The sequence below is a fragment of the Suricata suricatta genome, chromosome 16 (genome assembly GCF_006229205.1).
Source record: "Suricata suricatta isolate VVHF042 chromosome 16, meerkat_22Aug2017_6uvM2_HiC, whole genome shotgun sequence".
NCBI classification, from domain to species: Eukaryota; Metazoa; Chordata; class Mammalia; order Carnivora; family Herpestidae; genus Suricata; species Suricata suricatta.
In genome coordinates this window covers 55693917-55705138 of record NC_043715.1, presented here as the reverse complement: position 1 = coordinate 55705138, position 11222 = coordinate 55693917, and the positions used below count along the sequence as shown (strand labels likewise).

General features: G+C 50.7%; 1 long non-coding RNA gene across 1 annotated transcript; it reads left to right on the top strand.

The window, feature by feature from the left end:
• The first annotated feature begins 3009 nt into the window (after positions 1-3009).
• Positions 3010-9670, top strand: LOC115280125. The gene is made up of 4 exons (XR_003903668.1): positions 3010-3281; positions 7213-7307; positions 8370-8552; positions 9632-9670. It is a non-coding gene; the product is annotated as an uncharacterized LOC115280125 (long non-coding RNA).
• Positions 9671-11222: the final 1552 nt, after the last annotated feature.

The following is an 11222-nucleotide window of genomic DNA, read 5'->3' as shown; positions in this document are numbered from 1 at the left end:
CCTCCCCACGGCCCCTGAAGGCCCCTGAAAGTTTCACCTCCTCACCTACTGAGTGAGTCCTCTACTCAAGAAAAGTAAACCTCTCCATCTCTCAGCTAAAAACTGAAAACCAAAACTCTTCCCAACTAATCCTCACTGTTTTCACAGCTAAGAACCACAGGATGCCCACCACGACCACCCTCACCCTCCAGTCTCTCCCTTCCCCACTCAGACCCCCATCTCTCTGGACCAAGGTTCTCAACCTCGGACACCTTGAAATCCCCAGAGGACCTTAGAGATCAGAATGCTGGTGCCCCACCGGAGAAACTCCGATTTCATTGGCCTGGGGTCCCGCCCTGATCCTCTAGGTTTTTAAAAGTTCCCCCAGAGGGTTCTCCTGGTCAGTCAACACCTCAGTCTGGTAGAGAAGAATGCCCCCAGCCGCAGCCCATCCACTCCACAGCCCCCACTGTGTCCCTTGGGCCACCCCCCATCCCCTACAAGCACTTGGACTCCAGGAAAGCCCTCCCCACACTTTTGCTTAAAGAAGTCTCCCAAGTCTGGCCCCCACTGTCTCTACAACTTAGGCAAACTGATGGGAGGCATCACTTTCTCCTCCTCCATTAAGAAAATTCTCCTCCATGAGCTCCACAGAGGAGTACTCACAGGAATCCTGCCCCCCCCAGACCCCCAGGCCCTCTCCATTCAGAAATGCCTCAGGGTTTGACCTGAACCCCCACTGCCGTCCAGGGAACCCCCCAACTCTGCCCAGCATGCCCCCACGCCACTCCTCTGCCCTTCCACCATCTTCCAGTGCCCGAGAATCCCCTGACTATAGCCCTGGCTGCCTGTTTTATCTTCATCAACCGACGACCCTCCCAACTCTGCACCTCCCCAACTCACTGGGATCTCCTACTCCCTTCAACTTCCAGGAACTCCCCTCCTTCCCCTTCCCGGATTTCTCTCACATCATCAAGAATCCCCTTCCTCCACCAACGTCTCCTCTACTCAGGAAAATTTCCTTGAGGAGTCCTTACCAACGTCCCTTCTTGGGAGCCCCCCCAAGCCCCCCTTCTCTTTCATCTCTTCAGGAGAAACATGCCCTCTAAGCCCTACTTTCTTCCAAATTTACACGGACCCCCTGCATAGCCAGGGCCCCTGAGAAAAATCTCATCCACGAGGCTACAACTCTCTTTTAGTTACAAATAACTGTCCACTCTGCAACCCCCATGCCCGTCCCTTCCCCTCTTGCGCGGCATCCCCACCACCACACCCCCAGCCCTGCCCTCTCCACCCCAACCCTCCCTTCCAAGCACACGACCCTCACCCACATCCACCACTCACTGCTTCCTAGACTTCTTCCCCAAACCCCCAGTTACAGTTAAGAGCCTGGAAGCCAACAGGAGGAAAAAAAAAAAAAAACAAAAAAAAAACCCCTGGGTGCTAGCATCAGGGTGACCTTGGCCTTTTCCACCCCCATCAACTGGCCCCGCCTGGGTCCGCTCTCAGGAGGGGCTGCTGAGGAAGGTTGTCTAGGGGGGGTGTCTCCATGGCAACTGGGCCTAGTGCCCCACACGAGTGTTCCCTCCCCCACCTCCACTCGCCTGCCCACACGCAGCCCCTACGGTCCCCATTCATCAGCCCACTGGACACTGATGTCCCCCAACCCCTGGCCTCGGTTCTGGCCCTTCCTCCTTCCTCCCCAGACAGATGCCCAGTTGCCTCCCTCCTTATCTGCTGGCTTCTTCTGCCCAGTCTGTGCCCCTCACCACCAGCACCACCACCTCAACTGTCCTAGCAAATCTTGCCTTCCACCTGGGGTGAGCCCATGACCCCGAGCTGTACCCTCCCCCTGCTGGGCCCCCACAACCCAGCATAAGCAGGGGATGGAAATGGGGTAAGTGAGGGAAATTCTCCCATCAAAAAAGATTTGAAGATCTTTCCATTTTGTCGATTTGAGGGGCAATCTGTTTGGTTTTAGGGACTCTTCCTTTAGTCCGTCTGTCAGCGGCAGCCAAGGAGGAGGGAGCAGGGGACCCCCATTCTAAAGCTTCCGGATATGAGAGGGGGCACCAGCCCTTCTCCCTCTGAAGGGGCTGGCTCCTTCCTCCAGAATGAGGGGGGTCACAGAACCTTCCTTCTACATCCACCCACCTCCAATTAATAAAAAGATCTGTCTCACCTCTTAACGATAGGTCAACTCTCCGATGCACTGGGGAGGGGGACGGTGAGCCCCCCTGCCTGCACCCCCCCAGAAAAACCCCGGTGGCTCCCAGTTCTCACTGCTCCCCCTCCCCCAGCAGCGAGGGACCCAGGCGTCCGACCTGGTTGGGGGATGGAGATGGGCGCTGAGGTGGGAGGGGGGGATGAGGGGCTGCTCTGAGCCCGGGCCCCAAGGGAGTGGGGGTCGGGATGAAAAAAAAAAAAGGTGAGGAGACAATTTGGTTCCCGTGTCGCTGGGTAAAGTGCGGAGCTGGAGGACGAGAGAGGGAGGGAGGAGGGAGGGAGGGGGAGGGGAGTCGCTGAGGATGGGGGAGCCACGGAGAGGAGGTGGGGGGAGGGAACCGATTGGGGGGCAGGGTCTGGTGGCAGAAGGAAGCTGAGGAAAAAGAGAGAGACCCAGAGAGGGAGGGAGAGAGACAGAGACAAGGAGAAGCGGAAAGAGAGAAACCCAGAGACTGTGAAACAGAAATGGGGGAGGGAGAAATTTGGGGGAGGCAGCGGCTGGTAGCAGAAGGAAGTTGGAGAGAGACACACACAGAGAAATATCCAGAGAGAGAAGGGGACAGGGACACAAAGAGAGAAACCAAGAGACTGGGGGACAGATGGGGGATGGGGTGAGGGAGAGGATGAGGGGGGGTCAGGATGGGATAACAGAAGGAAAGAAGAGACAGGGACAGAGTCATCCAGAGAGGGGGAGGAGAGACAGATGGGGAGAGACAGGCAGAGACCGAGGATGGGGGAGAGAACGAAATAGAGAAAAGGAGAGGGAAATTGGGGGCTGGGGGCCAGGTCTTAATAGAAGGATGATTTAGAGAGAGAGAAAGATGGAGAGAGAGAGAGCGAGCGTGCGGACAAGAGAGTAAATAAAAGAAATTTAGGGGAGAAGGTTCTGAGTGGCAGAAGATGCCTGGACACAGAAAAGCCGGTGCAGATGGGAAGAGGGAGACCCAAAGAGAGATAGGTGGAGAGAGCCTGACTGGGAGAGACCCCGGGAACGAGAGACAGACAGAGACTGAGGAGGCATCAGAAGGAAGCTGGAGGAAAACAGGAGAGGGGCCAGGCTCCGATGGATGAAGGAGGTCAGAGACTGAAGCTACCCGCGCCCCTCCCCCACCACATCCCCAGCCCCTGATCCCTGCCCCCATCCCCATTCCAAAGCCACCACCCCACCCCCACTAGCCTCCATCTCTCCACAGCATCGCTTGCCGCCGCCACCGCCTCTTCCTGTCGTCATAGCAACAGGATCCAGGCGCCCAGCCAAGGCTGGCAGCGACGCCGGAAATGAGGGGAGGGCCTTTCCAAAAGGACCCCAGGAGCTGTCCCCTTTCCCCAAATTCAAGGGAAACTCAACTTCCCCGGGCCTCCCCACCCCCACCCACAACGGCCAAGGGCAAAGAGCCCCTGAAAATAAAATCCTATTCTGTTCAGTTTACCAGGATAGCAAGCCCTTTGAGTTTCACTAGTATGTATTTTTTTGTTTTCATCTCACCCCCTACCCGACCCTACCTCATAGAGTTAGAGTCCCCCCTAAGGCGGGGCCTGGGGTGAGGCGGAAACAGGGTTGAGAAGCTCCTATGGAAATAAGTCTCGAAGAAATCTGTCTGGGGCTGGGTGGGACAGCTGTGCAAGTTTTAAGAGTAATGATTGTTGGAGTTGCAGAACTAGCTGGAGCGGGTGGGGGGAATCTGAGATGAGAGTCAGAAAGTTTGATCTTGGACTCAAATCTCAGAGATGCCCAGAGCCACGGTGCGACCTTGGGCAACACAGTCCCTCCTTTCTAGACTCGATTATGATGGGAACAAAAACCCCTTTCAATTAATCGAGAACATCGGTGCAGAAAGGTCTTTGCAGCCGGCTCTAGGCAACCAGCTCCTTCAGGGCTGTGTCCTCTGTCAAATGCTATCCAAAACTAAAAGCCAGCCATGACCATAGGCTTGGGCTAGGGAGTTTGCATGCTTCATTGTCTCCTGGAATTCTTACAGGACCCTTGCAATGTGGGCGCTGACATTCCCATACTACGGATGAGCAAACTGAGGCTGAGGGCTGTCTCATGATTTGTCCAAATCACTCAGGGAATAAAAGGCAGAGCTGGAGATGAGGCAGTTTCTTTGTGGGGAGTTGACCGGGGTGGTCAGCAATAGGGGAACTTCAGAGTCACTTTACAGGCCATTTAGGGGGGACACCTCCCTTTTGGGGACTAGTGGAGACAGAAAACCTGGGCTCCCCACTCATCCAATCCACTCCCCCTAGAGGAGTCATAGTCCTCTGTACACAGCATCTCAAGTTTCCAGTGGAGTTTCCAGAGGTCAGATGACTTAATTTTCACCGTGGCCCATGGGGGAAAGGAGTTTAGAGAGGCGTTCTGACACCCCCGGTTTAGAAGCAAAGAAGCACCAGCCCCAAGGGAAGGGGCCTGGAATTCACTCACTCGAGGACCATTTATTCCGCCCCTGCTCTTCTGCCAGGGAGAGACTCGCAGGGACACACAGTAACGGTAACTGACACAAATTGAGTGCTAAATATTAGGGACTCAAAGTCATTTGCAGGCATTGACTTGGTCCTCCAGCTCCTGCGGTTAGCCCCCATTTTCAAGATGTGTAAACTGAGATAGAGAGGTAAGCACACCAGGAAGGTAGGAAGTGCAGCGGCCATGAGAGCCAGGGCTTCAGATCCTGTGCTGTTTTCTCTGCTAAAAATAAACAACAGAAACAGAAGCTTTCAAAGGGCGAAGACAACGAAGAGGGTAATAAAACAAGCCAGAGTTTCCAAACCTCAGAACTAGTGATGCTAGCTGGGTACTTCTCTTCAGGCGTGGGGGCATCCCTGGCTACTGCGGGAAGTTTACCAGGATCCCTCCACAGACTCTACCCGCCAGATGCCAGGAGCAAAGGGTATAATAAAAAGAATTCAGGGTCACCTGGGTGGGTCAATCGGTTAAGCATCTGACTCTTAATTTTGGCTCAGGTCATGATCTCAGGGTTCCTGAGCTCAAGCCCCGCATCAGGCTCTGTGTTGACCGTAAGGAGCCTGCTTGAGATTCTCAATCTCTCCCTCTCCCTCTGCCCCTCCCCAGCTTGTGCTCTCTCTCTCTCTCTCTCTCTCTCTCAAAATAAATAAGTAAACTTAAAAAAAAAAGAATTATCTGTCTCACCTCAAATCTTGTTCCTTATTGGAAAAGCTTTTTAATGTTTTTTTTAGCTGTTTCTTCTCTTACTTCCTAAATAAGGAGGTAAATAATAATTATCTTCTGAATGTGTCAGCATTATACATTCTAGATTCCTTTTCTCTGATAGATAAGGATTTAACTTATGTAGACTCACTTTTCCCTCCCTTCCTCCCCATATAAATATGTTTAGTTCCTCTGCTGGTTAATTTTGCAGCAGTAAGTGATAGACTTTATTTACATCATGATTTCTTGCTTCAGAGACCATATATCTGATTTCTTTTCAGCAGCTTTCTTGTGGTAGAATTCACATCCCATACAATTCAGCCATGAAAAGTGTATAACTCGATGGCTTTTTGTGTACTCAAAGAAGAGGCCAACCATCAAGTTGAGATCCATTTTGGAGCGTCCTCCTTAGCCCAAGGAGTAACCCTGACTGGGCATCATCCCCCATTGCCCCCACACCCTGTCCTAGCCCTGGGCCGTCACTAATCTACTTTCCGTCTGTGTAGGTTTGCCTACTCTGAACATTCCATATCAATAGAGTCATACGATATTTATTTCTGTCTGACTTTTTACTTAGCGTAATGTTTTCAAGGTTCACCCATGTTGTTAGAGATATCACTACTTCATTTCCTTTTCTTCATGAATATTATTCCATTGTAAGGATATATTACACGTTACTTACCCATTGGGTATTTGGGCTGTTTCCCCATTTTGGCTATCGTGCAAAGTGCTGCCGTGAACACTTGTGCACGGGTTTTTGCATGGACATACGCTTTCACATCTCTTGGGCACGTACCTAGGGGTAGAATTGCTGGATCCTATGTTTATTTATCCTTTGGAGAAATGAGATAGCACCTCCGGACTCTGTGTTGTAAGATAGAAATGTTAGACCCATTGTTCAACCCTTCATAGAAGGACCCCTCCGAAGGAGTTTCACAGAAAGTGCAGGGGTTTTTTTTTTTTGTTTTTTAGTGTTTTTTTTATTTTAATGCTTTTTTATTTTTAAGAGAGAGAGAGAGAGCATGGGGAAGGCACAGAGAGGAAGACACAGAATCTGAAGCAGGCTGCAGGCTCTGAGCTGTCAGCACAGAGCTCAACATGGGGCTCGAACTCACAGAATGTGAAATCATGACCAGAGCCAAAGTCCAAAGCTTAACTGACTGAACCACCCAGGCACTCCTCTTTTTATTTTCTATTAATCAATTAATTTTGAGAGAGAAATAGAGAGAGAAACCCAAGCAGGCTCTGCATTGTCAGCCCAGAGCCCAGTGCGGGGCTCAAACTCACCAACCCTGAGATCATGACCTGAGCTGAAATTAAGAGTTGGCCGTTTATCCAGCTGAGCCCCCCGGGCACCCCTGGAAGGTGAAGGTTGTGGCCCCTTTCAGATCTCATTCCTAAATTTGCTCATAAAGTCATGTCACATTACCCAAGGTTTCCCATGGTTTTAATCTAAAGACCTATAGGCCGTCGACTCAGAGATAAGTCAAGCCCTAGCCTTGAGAAGGTCCTCCACCCCCACTTCCCCTGATCCTATGTGGTTGGCAGAACTCCAGAATGCTCCCCAAGATTCCTGCCCCTCCTGGGGTATACACTCTGCGGGATCCCCTCTCCCTTGAGTATGGGCAAGGCTTGTGACTAGGGTGGGGTGCTATGATTAGGTAATGTTATATGGCAAGGTGAAGAGATTTTGTGCATGTAGTTAAGGTCCCCGAATGAACGGACTTGTAGTTAATCAAAAGGGAGTTTGTCCTGGGTGGGCCTAACCTAATCAGGCGATCTCTTGGCAACGGGTCAAGAAGTCAGAGAGATTCAGAGCCAGTGATTCTTCTGTCCTGCAGGAGCAAACCGCCCTGCTCCAGAGGGGCCATGTGGTGAAGACCTGAGCATGGCATCTGCCAGTGAGAGCACAGAGGCATCAGCCCTGCGACCACAAGTAAGTGCCTTTTATCTCCTGAGGGACCGCGGGAGTGGATCTCTCCCTAAAACTCCCAGATGAGGACGCCGCCAGCGGGCATCCTGACTGCAGCCTGAACAGAGGGCCCCCCTCTCCCCTCCATGCACTGTGCTGGGTTCCTGAGCCATGGAAAGTGTGAGATAAATAAGAAATAGATGCTGCTTTAAGCCACGGTGTTTGTGGTATTTGTTACACGTAACTAAACGACTCTGTAAGTCACACTGCACTGTGAAGGTCAGGAAGTTACCTCAATGCCCCCTGTGCATAACTCCCTCTCCATCACTCCCAGTGACCAGCCCGTGTGCAGGGCCCTCTCCTTCCTGGATTCCTTTCATATCCATCCCCCTCTCTCGGTCCTGCTCTTGTTTGGACTAGCGCCCCTAAAGCCTCTCTAACATTCAGAGCAGACCATTTTCCTCCTCTGCTAGTTCTCCTGGGGCTCCCCATGGCCCTCAGGAGAAGACATAAGCTCCTCACTTGTGTCCTCTGCCAAGAGCACCAGCCCCGTCCCACACCATCCCCACAGCTGCTTCCTACAAATGGTGTTTTTCCCCACTCTGCCCATCTCCCCCCGCACTGAGTGTGGCTCCCTGGCCTGGAATCCCCTTCTACCTCTTCCATCTACTGGAATCTTCTTCCATCTCCCATATGAAGATTCAACCGAAATGCTTCCTCCTCCAGGAAGCCTTCCCTGACCTCCCAAGGCTGCATCAGAGAAGACAGCTCTACCTCACCCTGTAGTGCCCCCCCCATTAAAGCGTGGTCACTCTGCATCGTGATTGGCTTACTGGCCTGTCCCCCACCCTCCAGCAGAGCAGGGGCCTGCTCAAGACAGGCACGCACGAGGCTGGTTCACTTCCAAACCCCAAGTGCCCGGTTCTGGTAGACAGGAAGTCTCAATCTGCAGTGCTGAGTGGATGGACAGACAGATGGATGCAGGAAGGAGTGAAAGACTCAGAGAGCAAGCGGATACATATTCCGGAGTCCTCCGGCAGCCAATCACAGCCTCCCATCCCTGTCCGACCCCTCTCCCCGCCTCAGATCCTGAGTGTGCGTTCTCCCAGGTGCTTGGGCTGTCTCGTCAACAACAGCTGGGCCTTTGTGTTTTCTCAAGAGGAACAGAGTGGTGGTGGCGTGCTTTCCCGCTGTACCAGGAAGAGATCAGCGTTTCTAAAACGTCCTCATTCGGGGTGAAGTGGAAATATTCCAGTGCTGAGGAATCAGGTGGCCTGAGTTCTAATCCGTGCTTTTCCTTGCCTCCCCACGGGACCGGGAACCAAACCCCACGCTCTGGCTTGGGGCACTTTGTCTGCTTGTGGGTAAAGGGGGTGCGGAGCGGGTGAGGGACGTGATCTCGCTGCAGATGGGAGGTCCTGGGACATCCTGGGAATTCTGGCAGGGTTTTTGGGGTGTCTGTGAAGCTCTGAAAGTCACAGATGAAATTTTGTCAACGTGGGTGCTCTTTTCTGGGGGCCCATGGCTTTTTCTCTGGTTCTCAAAGGGACCTCGAATCACCTACAAGTTAAGAGTCACTAAAGCCAGTTTCCCCAACCCAAGCACTAGTCCTGTCTTAGATCATTCTTCGTGCCGGGCACCATCCTGTGAATGAGAGGGTGTTCAGAGACACCCCTGGCCTCCATCCACTCCCCCGGAGGCCAACAGCACTTCCTCCCAAGGGGGACATCCAAAAATACCCACAGAGGTGGCCTGATGTTCCCCCCCCCCGCCCCGCCCCCAGGGCATAATCGCCCACCTGGACGGCTGTGGATACACTCCCTCTGGGAAATGAAACTGGGGTTGAGATCAGTGAAAAGATGTAAGATACTTTTTTCTTTCGATCTTTCTCTGCTGCTTAAATTTGAAATTCATGAGTAGGTATTCCATTTATAATAAAAATGAGTTTATTGCTAAAATAAGTTATCTCCGTCCAAAGGACACACACAGCCACTGGAAAAAAAAATGAGGTGACTCTACATCTGATAGGCTGCTTGCCTTCATGACGTACAGCTGCAACGCTTCACATGCTTGGTCTCAGGGCCCCTCTATATATTGGTGGGGGGTGTGGTGCTCCTGGGTGGCTCAGTAGGTTAAGCATCTGACTCTCAATTTCAACTCAGGTCATGATCTCAGGGTTTGTGAGTTCGAGCCCCGCGTTGGGCTCTGTGCTGCCAGCTCAGAGCCTGGAACTGCTTCAGATTCCGTGTCTCCTCTTCTGTCTGCCCCTCCCCTGCTCACACTCTGTCTGTCTGTCTCTCTCTCAAAAATAAATAAAATTATTTTTAAAACTTTTTTTTTAATTGCAGGGCACCTGGGATGCCTGGGTGGCTGTTGGTTAAGTGTCTGACTCTGGACCTTGACTTAGAACCTGCTTATGATTCTCTCTTTCCCTCTCTTTCTCTGCCCCTCCTCTCCTCTCTCTCTCTCAAATTAAATAAATATACTTTAAAAAATTGCAGGGATCCCAAAAGCGTTTGTTTATGTGTGTTATATCTACTGATACATAACATATTCAAAATTCAGAGGAAATTTAAAAATCTGTGTTGATTTCAGCAAAATAATAAACTCATTACATGCTTACATAGACAACTTATTTTAGTGAAAAAATAACTGTATTTTCCCAAACAAAAAAACACATAGTGGTGTTGGCTTATATAAATATGTATTTACAAATTTATATACATGTTTTTATTTATTTTTGAGACAGTGAGAGAGTGGGGGAGGGGCAGAGAGAGAAGGCACAGAGGATCTGAAGCAGGCTCCGCGCTGACAGCAAAGAGCCTAATGCGGGGCTCGAACTCACAAACCGTGAGATCATGACCTAAGCCAAAGTTGGAGGCTTAACTGACTGAGCCATCCGGGCACCCGGCTTATATTTTTGAAAATCTGGGGCACCTGACTTTGGCTCAGGTCAGGATCTCACGATTCATGAGTTTGAACCCTATGTCAAGCTCTGTACTGACAGCATGGAGCCTGCTTGGGATTCTCTCTCTCCCTCTCTCTCTGCCCCTCCCCTGCTTGTGCTCTCTCTCTGTCTCTCAAAAATAAGTTTCAAAAATATTAAAAAACAAACAAACGAGAAGATAAGTAAATAGATGGAATTATGTGGAGTCAGCATACTCAAAGTTATACAGCTTACTGGTTAAGCTAAGAGACTCCCAGGATTCAAATCTTAGCTCCACTGCTTACTAGCTGTGTGACCAGGAGAAGGTTAATTTCCCTCTCAGTGCCTCCGGGATCTCATTTATAAAATGGGGATCAAAATGAAAGCACCAGCTCCCTTGGGTTATTGAATGCGAAGTGGCTGGTATGTAGGGAACACCGGATAAATTATGCAATTAATTAATGCAAACTATTGTTATTAAGCGTCTTTGAAACACAATAAGGTAGAGTTCTATAACTGATACTAGATATTCTCCATAATACTTTGCCACGTGTGACTGGAAGGTGCAGAACTATGTGTACAAAATGATAAATGCTGTGTCAAGTAAATATATGGGCTCCATACCTGTGTGGCTTGAAGCACACGTGTAAATACCTCAATATGCAGAGGGTGGTGTTGAAATTGTACATGGCAAGATGATAAGGGCGAGGGGACTTCTGGAGGTCAAGAAGTCAGAAGTAGGACTGACTTTTCACAGCATTTATTTATTTGTTTGTTTGGTTTTTTTTAATGTTTATTTATTTTTGAGAGAGAGAGAGAGAGAGACAGAGTGTCCGTGGAGGAGGAGCAGAGACAGAGGGAGACACAGAATCTGAAGCCGCTCCAGGCTCTGAGCTGTCAGCACAGAGCCTCCCCCCCCACCCCGCTCTAACTCACAAACAGAGATCATGACCCAAGCCGAAGTCGGGTGTTCAACTAACAGATGCCCCTCACAGCATTAAAAAAATTTTTTT